This window comes from Corvus moneduloides, chromosome 6 (genome assembly GCF_009650955.1).
Source record: "Corvus moneduloides isolate bCorMon1 chromosome 6, bCorMon1.pri, whole genome shotgun sequence".
NCBI classification, from domain to species: domain Eukaryota; kingdom Metazoa; phylum Chordata; class Aves; order Passeriformes; family Corvidae; genus Corvus; species Corvus moneduloides.
The window spans coordinates 6,769,825-6,787,640 of NC_045481.1; the positions used below are offsets into that span (position 1 = coordinate 6,769,825).

Consider the following 17,816-nt stretch of genomic DNA (forward strand, 5'->3'; position numbering starts at 1 on the left):
GAAATCTGTGGCAAAAAGTAAAAGGGATCTGGGAAGGAAATTTTGGAAATGTACCCCATGCGTAGGGTTGTGAGGAGCAGCATTCCCAGACTATGTGCACAAACATTACACATAGCTTGGAGTTAATCAGTCAGCTTTCCAGATGAAGGTAAAGAGAAACCTGTGTGTGAGAAGGCACACATAGTCCTCCCAGGACTCTCATATTGGCCTCTCCATGCTCATTGAAGCTAACAGGAGGCTAATTTGGGTGATTGAGTGTGGGGGTTGTGCCAGAATGCCTGACAGCGCTGGAATTTATAGGTGGACTCGAGGCTGCCACGTATGCACTGCTTTTCTCTGGTTAAGTCCTTTCTATTTGGTAAAGATTTCCAGAGGTGCAGCAGATGAAATCTCAATGGACTGTCTCCATGAGCACTTCCCACAGGTCAGGACATCCTGCTCAGCTGTAGAACCTGCACGCTGTGTTGCACACAGGTGCAGCAGGTCCTCTGCTCCCCAGAAAGCCTCAGCCACTGGGGGCATGTTCAGTCCAGCTGCTGGATGCCCTTTCCCATACTGTGGGATTCACAAGTAAGTCTCGTCCACATGGGCACCACAGTCACGCAGGACATCTCACCCAATGCTGATAGCCTTAAGTAGGACTGTTTCCAGGTGGAGCAGACTCACCTGTCCCCGATTTCCAAGGTTTAATAAAGACTTTTGAAAGACTTTGGGAAGTCTCTGTGGTTTGTACTTCATTCACTTTGGTGCTGGTAAAGAGAAACATGGAAATCTCACAAGCAATGCTCTCTGATGAAATTTCTGCAGTAACTTTTCCTGGTATGCCCAGATTCCTGAATCTCCCCTAGTGCAGATCCTTTGTTTAAATGCATTTTCTGCCTCTATCACCAAAAAATGCAATCAGTAAAAATCTAACAGCCTACATTACACAATTCAAGGTGCAGGAGAAATGACCCCAAACTTCTTATACCAAACTGTTACAATCCCACTGTCTGGTTTTCCAGGGAAGTTTCTTTACTGCTCTTCCACAGTCCAAGTGTTCTGCCTTTATTTAATGAATCAGTTAGTTTCAATTTTGTTTTTGAAGTGTAAGTTCCGCATATCTTCAAATTTCACTTTTGCATTGATGCCTTAGATCTTGACCTTTGTGTTTTTTAACTGCTTAGAGTGTGACTCTGAAGTTTCTTGTAGCCTGTTAATTTCTGCTCTCTCATGCTAGGCAGACATAACAAAGCCTCTCTGGCCTTGCTTTCCAAGGACACCCAGATTGTCCTAGGCCAAAAGTATAAACCAAAGAGCCGCTAAGGGGGGGGGCAGGCTGAAGGGAAACTGAAGCTTTAATTGGAGAATGAACCCTGATATGCAAATGAACCAAACCTATAAAAGAGTGAAGAACTCGTGACCTGGGGTCCATCTTGGGGTCCATTTTGGCAATAGCCCGTGGCTCCCAGGGTGTACCTTTGAAGGCCTTTCAAATAAATACCTATTTTATTCTTTTACTCCTGTCCAGCCTCCGTGTCTAGGAGGCCTCTTAAGGCATCAGCATCACATCCCTCATGTTTTGTGGAGAGTTTTACAAGGTCACACACGAGCCTGTTCAAATCAATTGTATCACCAGTGGCAGAGTGGTGAGATGTGACATGAGCTGGCACACATAAGGTGATAGCAGCTTTGTTAGCTCCGTACTCACATCAGCCAGAGCACAGTGTTGTTGTCCACAAGCCCTCAGGTTGGTGCTGGTGTGTCTTGTCTGGGTGTTTCAAAAGACAAAGTAAATACATAAGCTGTATGGTGGGACTGTAATACTGGTACTGTTTGGCCAAAGAGGCACTACTGGGAATTGGTTTTCAGTCTCCAGATCTGGCACTGGAGACTGGAAGAGAATCCTCCCAGGCAGCCAAATGCAGACGTGATTGCCTGTTCAACACACATCACTGTTTCCATGTAGTCCACTTTACTGAGCAAACACAGCTCGGTGCTGGCAGCGATTACTGTTTGTTCTCTACAGCTGCAGCTTTGCTTTGTCCGTGAGTAGCTTTGCCGAGTTTCAATTTAGGGTCCCAATAAAGCTTTAACAAAGCTCCAAACTGCAAAGACAAACAAAAGAGAGGAAAAAAAAGTAATTAAATGTAATGAGTAAAATACTGTTGTATGACCACGATAACTTGGGATACTGGGAACTGCTCGAGAACACACTTTGCTTTAACAGAAGCTACCACAATAGAAATCTCTTCAGAAAAGCACTTCTTTCCACTGTTTCCACAGGCATCTGTGGTGTGTGGATGAGGGATTCAGCATTCCTCTGCATCCAAGTCCTGCAATTCTGGCCAAGTCAGGCAGGAAACCTTGAAGGGTCTCTGCAAGCTTTCTTCAACAGCCGAAAGGGATACTGTGTGACACAAGACCCTGTATTTGGGGAGCAGCTCTATTGCCTATTTAATACACTCCCAAAGCAGAAAACATGAGTCACCTATTTACCTTGAGATTTAGGCTGGGCACTACAGCAATCCTGAACAATAGAGAATTCTCTATTAGTGTTAGGTTTTAATGAACAAGCCTAAACTGAGGAATGCTTTAGCTCTCTGTGTAACCAACTGCATTGTTTAAGGTCCTGCTAACATTTTTCTTTTACCAAGAACAGGTCATGTTTTGTAAATTTTCTTTGCAGCCATAAGAATCCCTTCTTTTTAAGGAATTTCTTCAAGTCAATGAAAATTAGACATTCTTTTCTACATATTGCCTGAGAATATGCCCTGTTTGATTACAGGTCTCATAATTCAAAACTGGAAAAGCAATGTTTTCACATGTTTCTCGTTCATGCTCAAAACTGAGGTTTGTGGGCCTGTGCAACCCTGCCAATATAGCCTTGCTGCCCCTTTCCTGGGGAAGGCCCTGGAAACTGCTTCTGTCTCCATGTTTCCTGTAGGAAAGTTAGCTCTTGGAGGAATTTAGGCTTTACAAAGTCTAAAGGCTTTGTCCTGACATGCAATAGCATTTTCCAAACAGAATACATATGGGTAGACCTCATCCACTTTGAGTTTAAAAAGAAAAATAAACCTTAAAAGCACAGTTCCTCTGGCTTTTCAGCCTCTCCTTGCTGGCTCTTGTGGTAGCAGGTTTTTCTGGTAGCCCATCATGGTCTCTCCCACCTTAATCTCACAGCTGTTTCTAAGCCGTTGGAGGCTTATCATTCCCTTTGATATCTTTGTTCTTATCAATCAGGGCTATGAAACTGGCTATCGCCTTTTCAGGTTTCTAGGGAAACATCTCCTCCTTTAACATCTAATCCAACTGGTTGGCAAATTGTCCTTTAGAAGCAGAGGGAGAGGCACGGACTACAGATATAAAAACTCTGATTTCTCTTGTTTTCACAGTTATGGTCAGATATGATTGTAGAGCAGCAACGTCCAGCACATGCCCCTGCTCAGCGTTTATGTAAGCAAGCAGCATTAATCTCTGTACTACAAAATAGGTTGTAGTACAAAGCAGAGTTAAGATCGACAGCAAGATCCCTTCCTTCTGCTGCTTTAACCCTTCAGTTTTAAGGCTGGAATGAGAAGGTTTGACGCCGTGATGCTTAAAACAGAGTGAAAAACAACGGGGCTGGTCTCAGTGCCGGGTATCAGCTCTGCCCCAGAAACTCGGGGCCACACAAGTCATTGGTATTGACTGTTCATTACTGGTGCCTTTCCAACCGTGGAGGTGATTGCAAAAAACCCTCCCAAAACCTCTTTGCCGGCTCCCGAGTACCGCGGACTCCCCGCTAGATGTCAGCGTCCCTCCTGCAAATCACCGGGGGGTGATTAAAAGCCTCTAATGAGGCTCCCTCATGTAGCCAGGCTGCTGGAGACCTCCCTGCCAGCCGGCACCTGGACCACACGCTTTCTGGGGGAAGATTTGCACCGAAACGCTTTTGGCTTCCTTAGAAGATCTGTCGCGCCGATGGGAGCCCAGCCCAGCGCCTGGCACTGCCCTCCGAACAGCCGCTATGGTCACTGGAGTTAATTGTATTTATTCTGCCGGAAATGGGGCTATTTATAATTAAATATGACCCGCAGGTGCTCTGCCAGGTCGGAGGGTCCAGCAGCCAGCGCTGGCTCCAGGCAGAGTTCTGGATCCCACAAGAGCCTGGTCTGCTGGGGCAGAAAGAGTATTTGTTATTTCCACTTTATTCGGTTACCTGGCTAGGGACAGCTCAAGAAACTCACCGACTACTGAAAAAAGCAGAAAAGCTTGTTTTCTTCCTCTTGCCTGAGAAAGGAAGATGGCTGAGGATGAGAGTTAGCACTTCTTGAAATCCAGAAAAAAAATTCCAAATCAAATTACAGGAAAAGCTCCTTTATTTAATGAATCAGTTAGCTTTATTTTTTAAAAAAAGTGTAAGTTATGTGTCATTTCCTGTATGTATTCAGGACAGTTACTTTGTAGAGTAAAATCAAATTTTAAAGCACTTGTATACTCATTTTTAATTGCAACCCAACCCGACCTAAGAGAAAAATAATCACATTAAAAGGGAATTATTCACCATTTCTAATAGTTTTATTAAAATATAATTAGGAATCTGAATAAATGCATGTAAGATACAGAAACACTTGAATAAGTAAAAGCCACAGGTGCCCTCCTGGTTAGTTAAATCTAATTAATTCCAACAGTCTCTAAACTTACTCTTTTAAAAATTGAAGTGACTGTGGAGAACGATTGCAAAAAGAAATTTAAAGTAGCAGATTTTTTAAATTAAGATTTCCTGATTGTTGAACTTTGTCATTGTTAAAATTCATCACTTCAATCCCTCCCTGAAATGTACAGTTAATCACTTCCTCTAAATACAAAGCACAGGAGCTGATTACCCTTCAGCAGCTACATCTCTGGATTCAGCTTTTTCATTACATTGTAATTACAATGGATCTTTCAAGTTGCGATGAAAATAAAGGCTTAGTGGAAGCGAAAATGAAAGTTTAATGGCACAAACTAAACACCAGCTATGAGCAACTTCAGCTCTGGCCTCTTACCCCGATCCCATTTCATTTTTGGACTTGTCTGAAGTGAATAAAGAGCACGGAGCCAAATTACGCAGTGAACTTTGTTATTGAAACAGCATGGAGTAATACTTTGAACTTGAGAGAAATTTACATTTTGGTTTAGTCCATGGTGGTAGGGGAATAACAGCATTTTTGTGTCACACAGGGCTTTCTTGGGGGCCCATCAGGCACTTGGAGAAGAGTTGTTGCATTGCTCCAGCAAGCACACGCTCTCCCGCACCCAGCTTACCTTCCCCTGCACTGGAAAGAGCTGAGTTTTGTCCTAAACTTTGTGTTCTTTTATAGAAATGCTGTCTGCTTGTGCACATCTGCCTGCAGCTTGGTTTATATCGCCTGGAGAGACCTTGACCTGGCTTTTTGTTGCGGGTTGGTGAAACATCTGGAGCCCTGTGCTGCATCTTGCTGCATAAGGCTGTACTGGGACAGTTCACTGCACACCTGCTTGGGAGCAGCAGTTCCTGCCTCCCGCTGGCCCCGCAGCTCCTGCTGCAAGGTCACACTGGAGGGGTGGCTTTGGGGCACAGCTCTGTGCATCAAACACCAGCACATCCAGTTCCCCCGATCCCTCGCTTCGGTGCTCCCGGCACGGTGTGCCAGGGCACTCAACCAGCCCAGCTTGAAGCTCTTTTTACTTCTTGCAATGAGCTGTTGGTTGGTTCAGGTCCCTGAAGGACAATGTGGCTGCATGGTCAGTGGGTGCCAGTGCCAGCACGGCAGTCCTGCCCAGCCACAGTGGGATGGGGAGGGGACCAGGGACAGAGCACATGCCTCAGGGGCTGGGGCAGCTGAATGGGCTCAGCCACATCACAAAATCACACGCTTAAGATCACTGCCTTTGCATTGTATCTCGTGGTGACAAGTCCATGGGATTCATTTGTTCAGTAAGCTGATCCGATTGATCAGAAGCATCCCAGAAAGCGCCTCCATGGAGGAGTAGAATGGAATAGAATCCCTCATTTGGATGGGACCTACACTGAACATCTCATCCAACTGGCCAACCAAAAGTTACAGCATGTTATTAAGGGCATTGTCTGAAGGCCTCCTAGACATTGACAGGCTGGGGGCATCAACAGCCTCTCTAGGAAGCCTGTTCCAGTGTTTGACCACACTCACTGTAAAGAAAGGCTTCCTAGCAGCTTTCTGTTGGATCTGCTGGATGAGCTGACTCACTCTGGTGACCTCTCATCACTAAACCCAGGGCAGGATGGAAGGAGAGGGCACAGCTGAGGCAGCTCAGGATGGGATCACCCTACTGTGATTGCCCCACTTAGATCAGTTCAAACAAAATGCTGGCTCATGCTCACCCACCTGGGCAGAGCTGCCAGAAGCTGCAGCCTGTGCCCTGCCTGCTCTCCCGGATCCATCAGCTGTGACTGCCCATGCTGGCTCCAGACAGCCCACTGATAACCAATGACACACCTTTTTCCAGACTGCTCTGCTCAGCTCATTTAAGATGGGATTTATGATTCCCACAGGTGACAGTCTGCTGCAGAGGAGATGTGAAGGACACCTGGTTAAAGTTGGTGGGGAAAAGACAAAAATGCCTTTTGCAGAAGCAGCCTGGTCCTGCATCAGCCACCCTCCACCTAAGCCTTGGCCCTGCCAGGACTTCATTGCTCTTCACACCCACATTCCTCCCCTCTTCACCTTTGTCCTCATCTGCATGAGCATCAGCTCTGCCAGGGACTCCTCAGCTCCAGTCTCCTTCCAGATGCTCACCCAGACCATTTCATTCCTTGCCCACCAAACCCTGAGGAGGCTCAAGCATCAGTTTGACCAACTTAGGCTTGAACAGGTCCAACCTCTGCCTGCCTCCACCAGGAATGAGGTCCTGCACAATGACTCCATTACCTCTGACACCTCCAGGGCCATGCAAAGACTCTTCTTACCCTTTTTCTCCCTTAGCCACAGCAGAGTCCTGGATTTTAGGCAGTGCAAACCCCGAAAACAACAACTCCTGGAAGAACTGCCATCATCACAAAACTTCTGCTATACCTTGGTGTTCTTCTTTGACCTTGCTTTTTCCAATGCAAGCAGTACATGATACATGGTACTGTATTACACTAGCCTATGTATCAGTCCATATTCTCTAGAAATTAAATTTTGGAAAGAGCTTTTAGTTTATTTCTGCAGAATAAAGGCCAGAGATTCACTATATGGCAGCGGGGAGATGTCCAGCAGCTTCCTCTGGTGCTCAAAGCTGGAAGGGGCAGCTCAGCTCCCTGCTGCACTCACAGACCCTGTCTCTAGTGTGTATCTCAGCGAGATCTGGGACTTGCATAGAACAAACCCATATCAGGAGCAATTTAGGAGTGATAATGAAAGGAGAAGCCCTGATTGGCAGAGGGAACAAGGGGCTATTTCTGCCCTCTGAGGCTGAGGAAGCCCAAATCCAGCTGTAGAAGGTGTGACCAGATGTCTCTAAACTGGGCTTGTCTCCAGCCCTAGTGGTGGATGAGCTCACCCTGACATGGGATGCAACATCCCCAGGATGGGGATGAAGAGTTGCAAGGCTGTGGAGAGGTGTGGGGAGAACAGGGGGTCATGGGGTCCCACCTGTAGGGCCCTGCAGAGTCTGAAATGACAGCAATGCTGCACCAATCCTGGTGATTTAGCCCCAGCTTTGTGCTGGTATGGGCTCTTCCTGTTGTCATTTCCTTCCCTTTCTTTGAGATGGGAGGGTGACTGCTGATATTTGGGCTACACACAAAATAACACGAGGGGTTTTTTTCCCCTGCAAATTGCAAGCAAGGTGTTGCTCTGTGGTCAGAGGATGAACAAGCAAAGCTGTGACTGGGACCAACACTTGGCTGGTGGCTGCCTGCATGGAATGGGATTGTTGGAACACGTGCTCCTGTGGAGCAGAAGGTCCCCCAGCGCCTGACACCGGGGCCTTGGTGGCCAAAAATAGCTGGGCCTGTCACAGGGAGGACGATACCCCTGGGAGGCTGAGGCCACAATTCAAGGGACAGTGTGTCACACAGTCAGAAACTCAAGTGTCTCATTTAGCATGCATTTCCCTTGGTTTCAAGAAAGCTGTCTGTAAATAAATATCCAGTAGTTTGCTTAGGAGAAGATGAGTTGGCCAAAAACCTGCCGTGTTGCTGCATGAGCATTTGGGAGCTCAGGGTCCTCACAGTGGAATAAGGGAGAGGATATGTCCACTAACACTGCTTTTAAAATAGACCAGTGTGTAAATGACAGAGCAATTTACGGACTCCAGGCAATGCAGGACAGAGAACGTCTCTCAAAATACAGGATCTGTCCCCACACGAATTATAACAGATGACAGTTTACTAAATATATCTGCAATGCCAAAACAAACAGCACTACATACCAAAGCAAGAGGTCACTGCAGTCTGTCTTCACACGTCACTTTTCTTGCTGATCTGCAGGAGACTTTGACCAGGAGGACTGAAAGATGAAGCAGAGAAGCTGAGTGTGTGTATGTGAGGGTCTGCCAGGGAGATGGATTCTCATTTTGGCAAATGCCATCAGCTGTGCCTTCAAGGGCCGATGTAGTATCTCATTGTATTCCCTACCTGATACCTCATTGTGACCAAAATAGTCACAATCACCCACAAAATCTTACACAACAGCAACTTGACACAGATAAGGACCGAATGAATGAGACCTTCCAGCTAGAGATAAATTGGATAAATGTTGAAAATAATGAAAAATTAATTGTTTCTCCTGCCCCGAAGTACATTTTGAATATTGTCTGCTCTTCAGGCTTGTGCATAAATACGCATAATTCTGCATCTTTAATTGAAATATGTATGCAGCTCGGCTGTTTTTCTGCTGACAGCTCAATGGAGTTACTCTGTTAGTGATCATTACAATTATTTAGTGATACTGAGATCTTGCTAAGAGGTCTGAGCCATCCTCTGAGACTGTAGAAACCTGGAACCAAAATATGTGCCCAGCCCAAGAGCTGAAATTCAATAACAAATTTTATAGTAAAAAAACCCTTTTGTATGAAAGTATCAGCCTAAGGGAGTGAGGAACCCACATCAAACTGAATTTTTTTAGAAGCCATAAAAGTTCTAATAGTTCCCGCAGTCCTCCTTGTAATTCTCAGCCAACTGAGTCATCAGTGAAGAAATAATTGTTTTAGTGGGATTCCTACATAGCCCCCTACACAGGTCTCCTCCCAAGTGGGAGCAGTACATGGAGCAGGGCAGTGTTCAGGCACTCTCACATTTGCCTGAGCTTTAATCCCCTTGCAGACAAAATCCTGAACTTAAATGCATGGAAAATTGCTGTTGATAATCTTATTTCGAGAAAAAAATTATGTACTTCAACCAGTATCTGGCAAGGTACAGGCTTTTAGCTTCTGACTTAGAAAAACCCTTGTCTGCATATGCACTTCACTGGCTGGTAAAGTTTCTGGAATTACATTTTTTCCTTTAAAATTCTGAAGACACAATAGCAGCCTGAATTCCCTTTTCTGCGTTATGTATCAGTGCACAGTGGCAGCAGGGCAGGAGACATTTCATAGGCCATAAAACCAGAATGGGCTTAATCCTCTTCTCACAGTAGATTTACATTTGTGTGACTGTTAGTAAAGTTGGCAGTAAAGATGTTGACAGAGCTGAGGGCTGGCTGGGGCCCAAGGGCACTGATTTTTAAAGGTGGCAACTGGGATTACTAAACCCTGCTTCCAAAGAAGCCTTAGCCCCACTTCCTACCCTTGAGAGCTTTTTTGTTCTCCACTGAATCATGGCTGAAAATGGGCTGTAGCCACCCAAGACATGTCAGTGCTGCAGGGGCAGCAGAGGCAAAGCAAACTGCTGCTGCCTGAGAGCTGCCCAAGGGAGCTTTGCCCTGACCATGGAGGGGTGAGAAGGGTGCCTGGCCCAGTATTTCCATGTTCTGATGTGGTTTGTCCAGTCCTCAGCCCAGATGTCTCCTAGAACTATCAATACCTGCAACTATAGAGCAAGTTTTTTTTTCTCTTTGTTTCCTTTCCATTCTTGGAGATGGCAAGGAAAGGAAAGGCTGTCAAGGGATTAAAACACTGCTCAAAGTGAAACTACTGCAGGTCTTGTCTGAGCCTCAGTGAAAGTGCTTCAGGGGTGAGAGGAGGCCAGGAAGAGGAAAATGCCTAAGCCCTTGGTTGCCTTCTGCTGCTCAGTTTTGTTTTATAAGCACCTGAGCTTGCAGCTGCCATTGGAGCTATTTTACAAAGAAGCTGCTTGTCCAGCTGCTGTTATTTCCTCATCCATCCTGCGGGTTTCCGAATCCAGACCTGGCATTTCACCACTACACTGTGTTTCTCAAGCTTCTGCTGTGGCCAGCTGAGTAGTGTTTCTTGGCAGGTTTCTCTCACACAACTTCTGAGAAATAGAGCCAAAACTGAGATGCCAAACTGCTGGTGAGATACAGAGTGCGTGGGAGGCAGCAGCCAGCCTTGGAGCATGAGGGCAAAGCTGACAAGACTGGTGTGGTCTTGATTGCAGGCTCGTTACAGTGCTCTTACAAACACAAGGGCTGCAGCTGTGACAATCCAAGGATAGAAGAGGTATTATTTTTTGTTAGACTGATTAATGTAAGTGAAAAAAGTGCATAAATGTTTGGGTTTAAGATTAAGGGGATTCTGAATCCAAAACCTTGCCTGAATTTACTGATAAGGTCGGGTCAAGGTCTTATGGGCTCCTAAAGGTCTGTAAAACCTTGACTCGATCTTATCAGATGTCCAATAGACCCCTAAAACACAGTCTGCTAAGCCCACTAAGCCAATCAGGAATGCAAGGTTTCAGCAAAGGTTTCACAAAGGCCCTTCAGTACCTGAAGCAGGACTTGGGTCAGAGGTAAATACCTCAGTAAATACCTGTGATCCAAAAGAACGGTGGAATTGAGGGTTGGGAAGGATCACCTTTGAATTTCAATTTTTCAGGGTGAAACCTTAAGTTACATCTCTGTATAACAAACCCTCCTCACTTGTAACTGAGAAGCTGGTGCACTTTGGGAGGTGGGAAAACAGAGTGGCAATCTTTATTCATGCACAATGCTTGCGTTACAAATGGAGCACAATGAGCCCTGCTCAGTTCAGATGCCAGGTGCTTGTCCTCAGGAAACTAACCTGGGATGTGCCTCTCTATGAGCAGAATCCAGTGCCTTGGCTCTGAAAAATTTGGGAGTTCACACCAGCACTGTTTACTTTAAGACAGTAAACACCTCCATAATGCAATCCCGTATCGAAAGATGAAAGTGCATGGTTCTGGCTCCTGGAGGCTGGTGTAAGTTTCAGGTACTAATATCTAAGTGTAGAAGTCTTCAGTTTACCCTGTTTTTAGCCACAGGGACCACAATCCACAGGCAAAATCAAAGGAAAAAGGAAACTGAAGAAAAGGTGAGGATATCTGCTTTGAGAACTGTAGATTTGCTAATTATGGACCTATTCCAGGAGATTTCCTACAGATTTACTGCAACTTCAGTGTTATTAACCTATTTATCTCTTTTGGAACTGTGCTTCTCCATCCTAAAATTAGCTTGTGACCTAACAGAGCATTTAGGCATGGGCACCTTTAACCATCAAAGTGTTTCCACTGACTTCAGCAGAAACAGCCGGGTGTTGGAGGCAGCGTCGGCGCCCCAGCGATCTGCTGGAGCCGTCTTACATGCCAGGGACAGTGTCATACACAGAGCTGAGATTAAATGGGAGGGGAACAGGGAGCATTTCTAACATGATTACTGTCAGATTTCCTTTTATGTTTTCCGGAGGAAAATAGTATGCAAATGCTGCACGTGTCTGCATGGATTCAACCTTCCTTTCCTCTTTTTTGATCTTTCTAATTCTGACAAACAAGCTGCCCATGATTGCTGAAGGGAAACTCTCCCCAAGGTGTCGGGCCACGGGCATTTTTGAGGGGCACAGTGGAACCCCTGTTCCCCTGCTTGTGGCTACACTTTCCCACTCCAGCACTCTTCCTCCAGTTGCACCTCAGTGGAGACAAGGTGAATTGTGTCTGGGAACTGAGCCAGGGTAAAAATAACTGAGGAGGGGAGGGTGCTGCTTTTTTAAAGCAGTTTCCTGGTCTATTTGACAACAAACAGCACAAAGAGCTGCACCAGCACAACAGAGGGAGTATAACCTGACTGGTTCATCAAAGTGCTGCCACCAAAAATGATGTCTGCAAAACTGCATCTGTATTTCCTTGGTGTTGCTACACCAGCAGGGTGGAAAGTCCTTGGAAAAGTCCAACAGTGAGTTTCTACTCTCATCCCTTCTTCCCCTTTCCCAATTCTTCTCTCTCCTGCAAGGGATGAGGTCAGTAGAGAGCAGCTGGGCAAGAGGCTGATGTTTCTGGCACAGTGCGGATCCCTTATTTTCTTGCGTAGCATCCTGTTCCCAACTCCAGTTTCTGCTGTGCATTCCTGTCCCTGTGCTGGATCCTGCTGCCCCCTCTGTCGTGCTGACATACCTCTTCGTATGTCCACACCACAATCAAATCCTGGGAGCAATCCAGATCAAAACAAAGTATTCTTCTTCAGAGCTAACTTTCATCCGGTTCCCAGCTCCAGCACACACACCATGCCAGCACGGCACAGGGGGTTGCACACAGGGCAGAGGAGGGTCACCAAGCCAAAGGTTTGTCCTGGCAGACTGCAGAGCAAATATAACCTAGAGTATCCAAACAAAATTAGTTTACACAGCCGTCTCAATCATTCAGAGTTAACACTTTATCCAGATTGGGGCTGGGACTTGGGGACATTTGATCTCCCTCCAATGCTGGAATCTAGACACCCAAATTCTGCATTATAGAAGGAATGTCCCACCATGAAGCTCATGCTGTTCATCCCTGTGGGACCTATGGACCAATCTTCCAATTAAGATTGGAAAAGACTGCTGTGATCATTGAGTCCAACTGTTAACACAGCACCACAACATTCACCACTAAACCATGTCCCCAAGTGCCACATCCACACACCTTTTGAACACTTGCAGGGATGGAGATTTTACCACTTCCCTGGGCATCCTGTTCCAATGCCTCACAACCCTTTCAGTGAAGAAATTTTTCCTAATATCCAATGTAAACTTCCCCTGGTACAACTCAAGGCTGTTTCCTCTCATCCTGTCGCTTGTTACCTGGGAGCAGAGCACAACTCCCACCTGGCTACATCCTCCTTTCATGTGGATGTAAAGAGTGAGAAGGTCTTCCCTAAACCTCCTTTTCTCCAGGCTAAACAGCCCCAGCTCCCTCAGCTGCTCCTCATCAGATCTGTGCTCCAGACCCTTCCCCAGCTCCCTTCCCTTCTCTGGACATGCTCCAGTCCCTCAATGCCTTTCTTGTCATGAGAGGCCCAAAACTGAACCCAGGATCTGAGGTGTGGCCTCACCAGTGCCCAGTACAGGGGGACGATCACTACCTGGATGCCTTGTACAAGAAACATTCAGCTCTGTGACTTTGCTGTTCTGGGTGGTGTGGGAAGCTGGTGAGGCAAGAATCACTGCTGAAACTGATCAGACCCTCTTTCAGGAGAGAATTTCATGGGAATTGTGAGGGCTTCTCACCCCCACTGCAGTTATCTTCATCGCTGCCTGATAGTGCTGCCCTGTAGGGCTTTTCCCCAGTGCTCTGTGCATCCATCCAGGCAGCTCATTTTGAACATCCATAGACAGCAGGCAAGAGCTCAGCTCACACAGCTTCCAGATCTTCACTTTCCGCAAAAGCTGATCCACGTCAGCCACTTGCTATCCTTGCTGGCAGCACCCATATACCTGTCAAAGTAGGTACAGCATGAGCACAGGGCCTTGGCAGTTCTTAGATGGAAGGCTGTGTGGTAAAAGAGATGAAAGCTTATTTTCAGAGTCTCAGTCTAAGTAATCAACAGCCTGAAGATCTGCATACAAAGTAGGCATATATGACTTAATTCTACCTTTGTGTCTCGCACCTTTTTTAATGGAATTACCACTTAATTGCTTATATTAAGCCTGTCCAACAACATCACTTAGTGTTAGTAACACTTAGTGTCATATCTTCAAGTGCTTTACGAGCAAGTTATGAAATACGTAATTTAAGTGAAAACAAGCACCTTGGGCTGGGACCTGTGCTGTGTTTGACACAGCCTGGCATGCCTGCAGTGCTGTGTATGCTGGGATGACGAGCCCTGTGATTCATGTAAAGTCAGTGAGAAGAACATGGAGATATAAAGTGGGATGTGTTCTCCGAGGTATAAAAGATCAAGGCTCCGTGAGACTTCATCTGGTGAATTTCATAGCCTGTGCAAGAGCCTCAAGTGATCCACAGGGGACCTGAAATAACTCTTCAAGTAGCAGAGCTTGGTTTCGATATCGCATCTTCTTCTCTCCTTCCTCTAGCACAAGACTGAAAACTGGCAGTCAAAAGTCATAAATCAGTCAGAAATGTTTGTTTCACTTTGAGGATATGCATTACAGTAGCCATAACACAGGAATTAGGAAACCACAGCATAGCCCAAAGGCCTTTGCCTTCACCTGTGTCCATGAAGCACAAGACAGCTGTGTCACTATGCAAACACTAATTAATCCTCAATAAAACAAATTTTAAAAGTACACAAAGAGCCATCACGGGTTGGTTTGTTGCCAGGATGGCAACAAAACATGAATTGGACCAGGTGTTTGCCAAGGCAGGGCAGTCAAGTCATAGCCAGCTTTGATTGTTGCTTCTGCAAGTCACTGAGTTCTCAGGCTCCAGCTGAAACGACACTGAAAAAGGTGCAGGAGCCACTTTTGCCTGGAAAAGAAAAATTTCCTTACAGAAAATCAGGGCTCCAAATCTTGCAGGGTTTCTTTAGGCAGATCTGTGGGTGTAAAGAGAAGCTTGAGTAAGTTGGTACATTTGGCTTTGTAGCCTTCAAATACAGGACCTCACTGGCTTCTCTCTCTTAAGTTGGTTGATGTTTTACCAGCACAGACTGAGGAGAAGCCCAATGTATCCACACTGGCAGGAGGTGGCTTTTGGAAAGTTACATTTCCTTTGGATAGCTGGCTGACCCCTGGGTGTGTGAAGCAAAGCTCTATCCCTAGTTGTATCTTCTCACTTTGTGAAGTCTACAGTCAAAAGCTATGCAATTTCAAATAGGACAAATCTAAGGAATTCTTTCCTTTTCCTCCTCCAAAAATCCCCCTCTGAGTTATAAAAACCCCCAACTTATGTTCACATAACTGACCCGCATCTGCCTTCCAGAGTTCTGGCTGGGCATGGCCAGATGATGCTGTCCCTAAACTTGAGGAAAGTCTGAATCTGGAAGAGAGGAGAAGATGGGTCATGCCTGGGGTCTGTGCGTGAGGTGACGGGGGCTCAGCCTGGGGAGGGCTGTGGAGGCTGTGCAGAAACTGGAGAGGTCTCCAACGATCTTCTAAATTTGATTTGGAGTTGCTGCAGATCTGTGACAACTCTGAAGTATTTCATTTTCTGTATCACCTGTGACCCCAAACCTTCCCAGAGCAGAAAACGGTTCCTACAACACATAGCTTTTCTCACTTCCAGCACAAGTCCTTACTCTGAAGCACATGGACACAGAGCGCCTGGGGCCCTGCCCGGCTGTTCCCGAGGGGCGGGATGAACAGCGCCATCCCGGTAAGCGCCGGGAGGGAAAACACCGGGAAACCCCGCACGCGAAAGCCAAGGCTGGTGAGGACGGGCGGGCGCGGGGAGCCGGAGCCATCCCCTCCTCTCGCCGGGCACCCCACGACCCGCGGCCGTGCCGGGGTGTCCCGCGGGCGGGGGCCGGCCCGGGGCCGCTCCCGGCGGGGGAGGCGGGGCCGGCCGGGCTGCGGGGGCCGCGGCCGCGCCGCCCTCCGACCCGCGGGCAGGGAGCGCGCTCGCTCGCTGGCAGCGGCCGGGGCGGGGAGCGGCCGGTCCGTCCTTTCTCCTCCTTCTCCTCCCTCCCGCCCTCGCCACCGCCACTCGCGCCCGCCGCCGATGCCGGGACTACGCCCGCGGTGAGTCTGTCCCGCCGGGACCCGCCCGCGGGAAGTTGCGGCGCGGCGCGGCCCGGCTGCGCCTTTGTGCGGGAGCGGCGGCGCTGCCCGCCCGGTCCGGCCCCGGCCCCAGCCCCTGCCCCGGCCCGCCGGTGCCGCCGCCCCGCTCCGCTGCCCGCGCCCTCCGCCGCGCCGGTACCTGCCGCTCTTTGTTCCCCGCCGCCGCCGCCTTTGTTCCCTCGGTGCCGGCTGCACCTTCGGCACCGCCCGCGCCCCCCGCGGGACATCGCTGCGCGGGGGGGTGCGGATGGAGAGACCGCGCTCCTGGAGCGGGTCCCCCCCTCTCCCAGTGCTGCGAAGGCCGGGGAAAAGGGGAAAGCACCGCGGCGGGGCAGCGGCGGGAGTTCGCCGGGCTGCGCGGGGGGAGTGCGGCGGGCTCGGCCGGCGGCGGGAGCGGGCTTGGAGCGAGCTCGGAGCGGGCTCGGAACGAGCTCCCGCCCCCGCGGTCCTGCCCTGCCCTCCCCGCGCGGGGGCCGCGGTGCCGGAGGAGCTCCGGCCGGAGCCGGCTTGTCCCGGGGCCAGCTCCTCCCGGGGCGGGGGAGCGCGCAGGGGGTGCGGGCAGGTGACCGGCGCTTCCCCGGGGAGGCGTGGGTAGCGCTGGGAATCGTCGGTGTCTCTCGGGTTGTGTGTTTGGGACCTGATGGTGCAAACTTACTCAGGCAAAGTTCTCGGAAAAGGGAGCGACTGCTTTTCTGGGAGGGCCGCAGGCGGCATCGGCATTCTCCCTCCGCTGCGTTTTATTGCCTGTGCCGCTGCCCCGGGTGAAGCGCTGCCCGCTGAGGACTCGCGCGCTCTGTGCTTCCCGCTGCACATGGGCTCCTTTCTCTTTCCCGCCTCGCTGCTACCCTCCCTCCTGCCTTCCCTCCCTTCCTCCCATCTTTCCAGGGCTCCTGGCAGCCGCCTGCTTCCTCTCGGAGCAGTTGTTACGGATCTGTGTTATTCCAGCCCGTCTTCCTGTCTGTAACTTGGTACTGATTTAGTGTCAGGTGCTCTGTGTGTGTGCGTGGATTTAAGGGAAGGCTCCTTGTCCTCCTTTCACCTCCACAACTAAACCTGGGCTCAGTCCTATCCCTGTCACTCCAAAACTGAATTGTTCTTCTTCTCTATTTCTCCTGGGAGCTGCTGGAGGCATCAGGAAGTAGAGCAGGTGCATCCTCCTCAAGTTACTCAGAATCTACAGAGAGAAAACTTTGAGCAAGTTTGTTTTTAGAGTTTCTCACAATCTTTGTCATGGTTGTGGCTGTGTGCTCCTCATGCCTCTGCTTCCCTCTTTCCCTGTGTCCTGCCTGTCCTCCTTTTTCTTGTCGTTCCTATGTTTTCTTCCATCTCAGCTTGCAGGGTGATCTCCTGTCACAGGACAGGCAGACAAAGCCGTAAGTGCCACGTGGAGGGTCCTGGCTCGTTGTTGTGGCTGCTGACCAAGTGAACAGAGCTGCAGCTTGGCGGGCACGTCTGTTTACCTCTATGTGAAATGCAATTCCTGCAGGAGGGACACGTGCGGCTGCTGGCGCCTGGTTAGCTGTGTCATGGTCTTCAGCCACTTCTGGGGTGGCTTGATAGCTCTGAGAAGGAGCACTGTGGCAGCTGTTAACTCTGCTCACAATAACAGTATCTGCACAAACAGCCACCTCAAGCTGAAATCAGGGCAGCCTAAATAATTGATTTCCAAGGCAGAAGGCAGCATGTCATAGCAAGAGAGGGTGGGGTGGTGTGGAGTGACAGGGGAGGTGGCAGGGGAGAGGAAGCCCTGGCAACTGCGGGTGGTGGCAGTGGGGATGAGTTGAAGAGAGAGGGATGGGCAGTGACGC

The 17,816-nt window shown here is 48.7% G+C and overlaps 1 long non-coding RNA gene across 2 annotated transcripts; it reads right to left on the reverse strand.

Annotated features, from left to right (window-relative positions):
• Positions 1 to 1,471: 1,471 nt before the first annotated feature.
• LOC116445705 lies at positions 1,472 to 16,366 on the reverse strand. Of its 2 annotated transcripts, none has more exons than XR_004240858.1 (3): positions 16,148 to 16,366; positions 8,377 to 12,666; positions 1,472 to 2,087 (listed from the first exon to the last, which is right to left on the reverse strand). It is a non-coding gene; the product is annotated as an uncharacterized LOC116445705 (long non-coding RNA). The 2 variants fall into 2 exon arrangements; XR_004240859.1 differs by lacking the exon at positions 16,148 to 16,366 and having other exon boundaries at positions 8,377 to 10,705; positions 10,747 to 12,943.
• Positions 16,367 to 17,816: the final 1,450 nt, after the last annotated feature.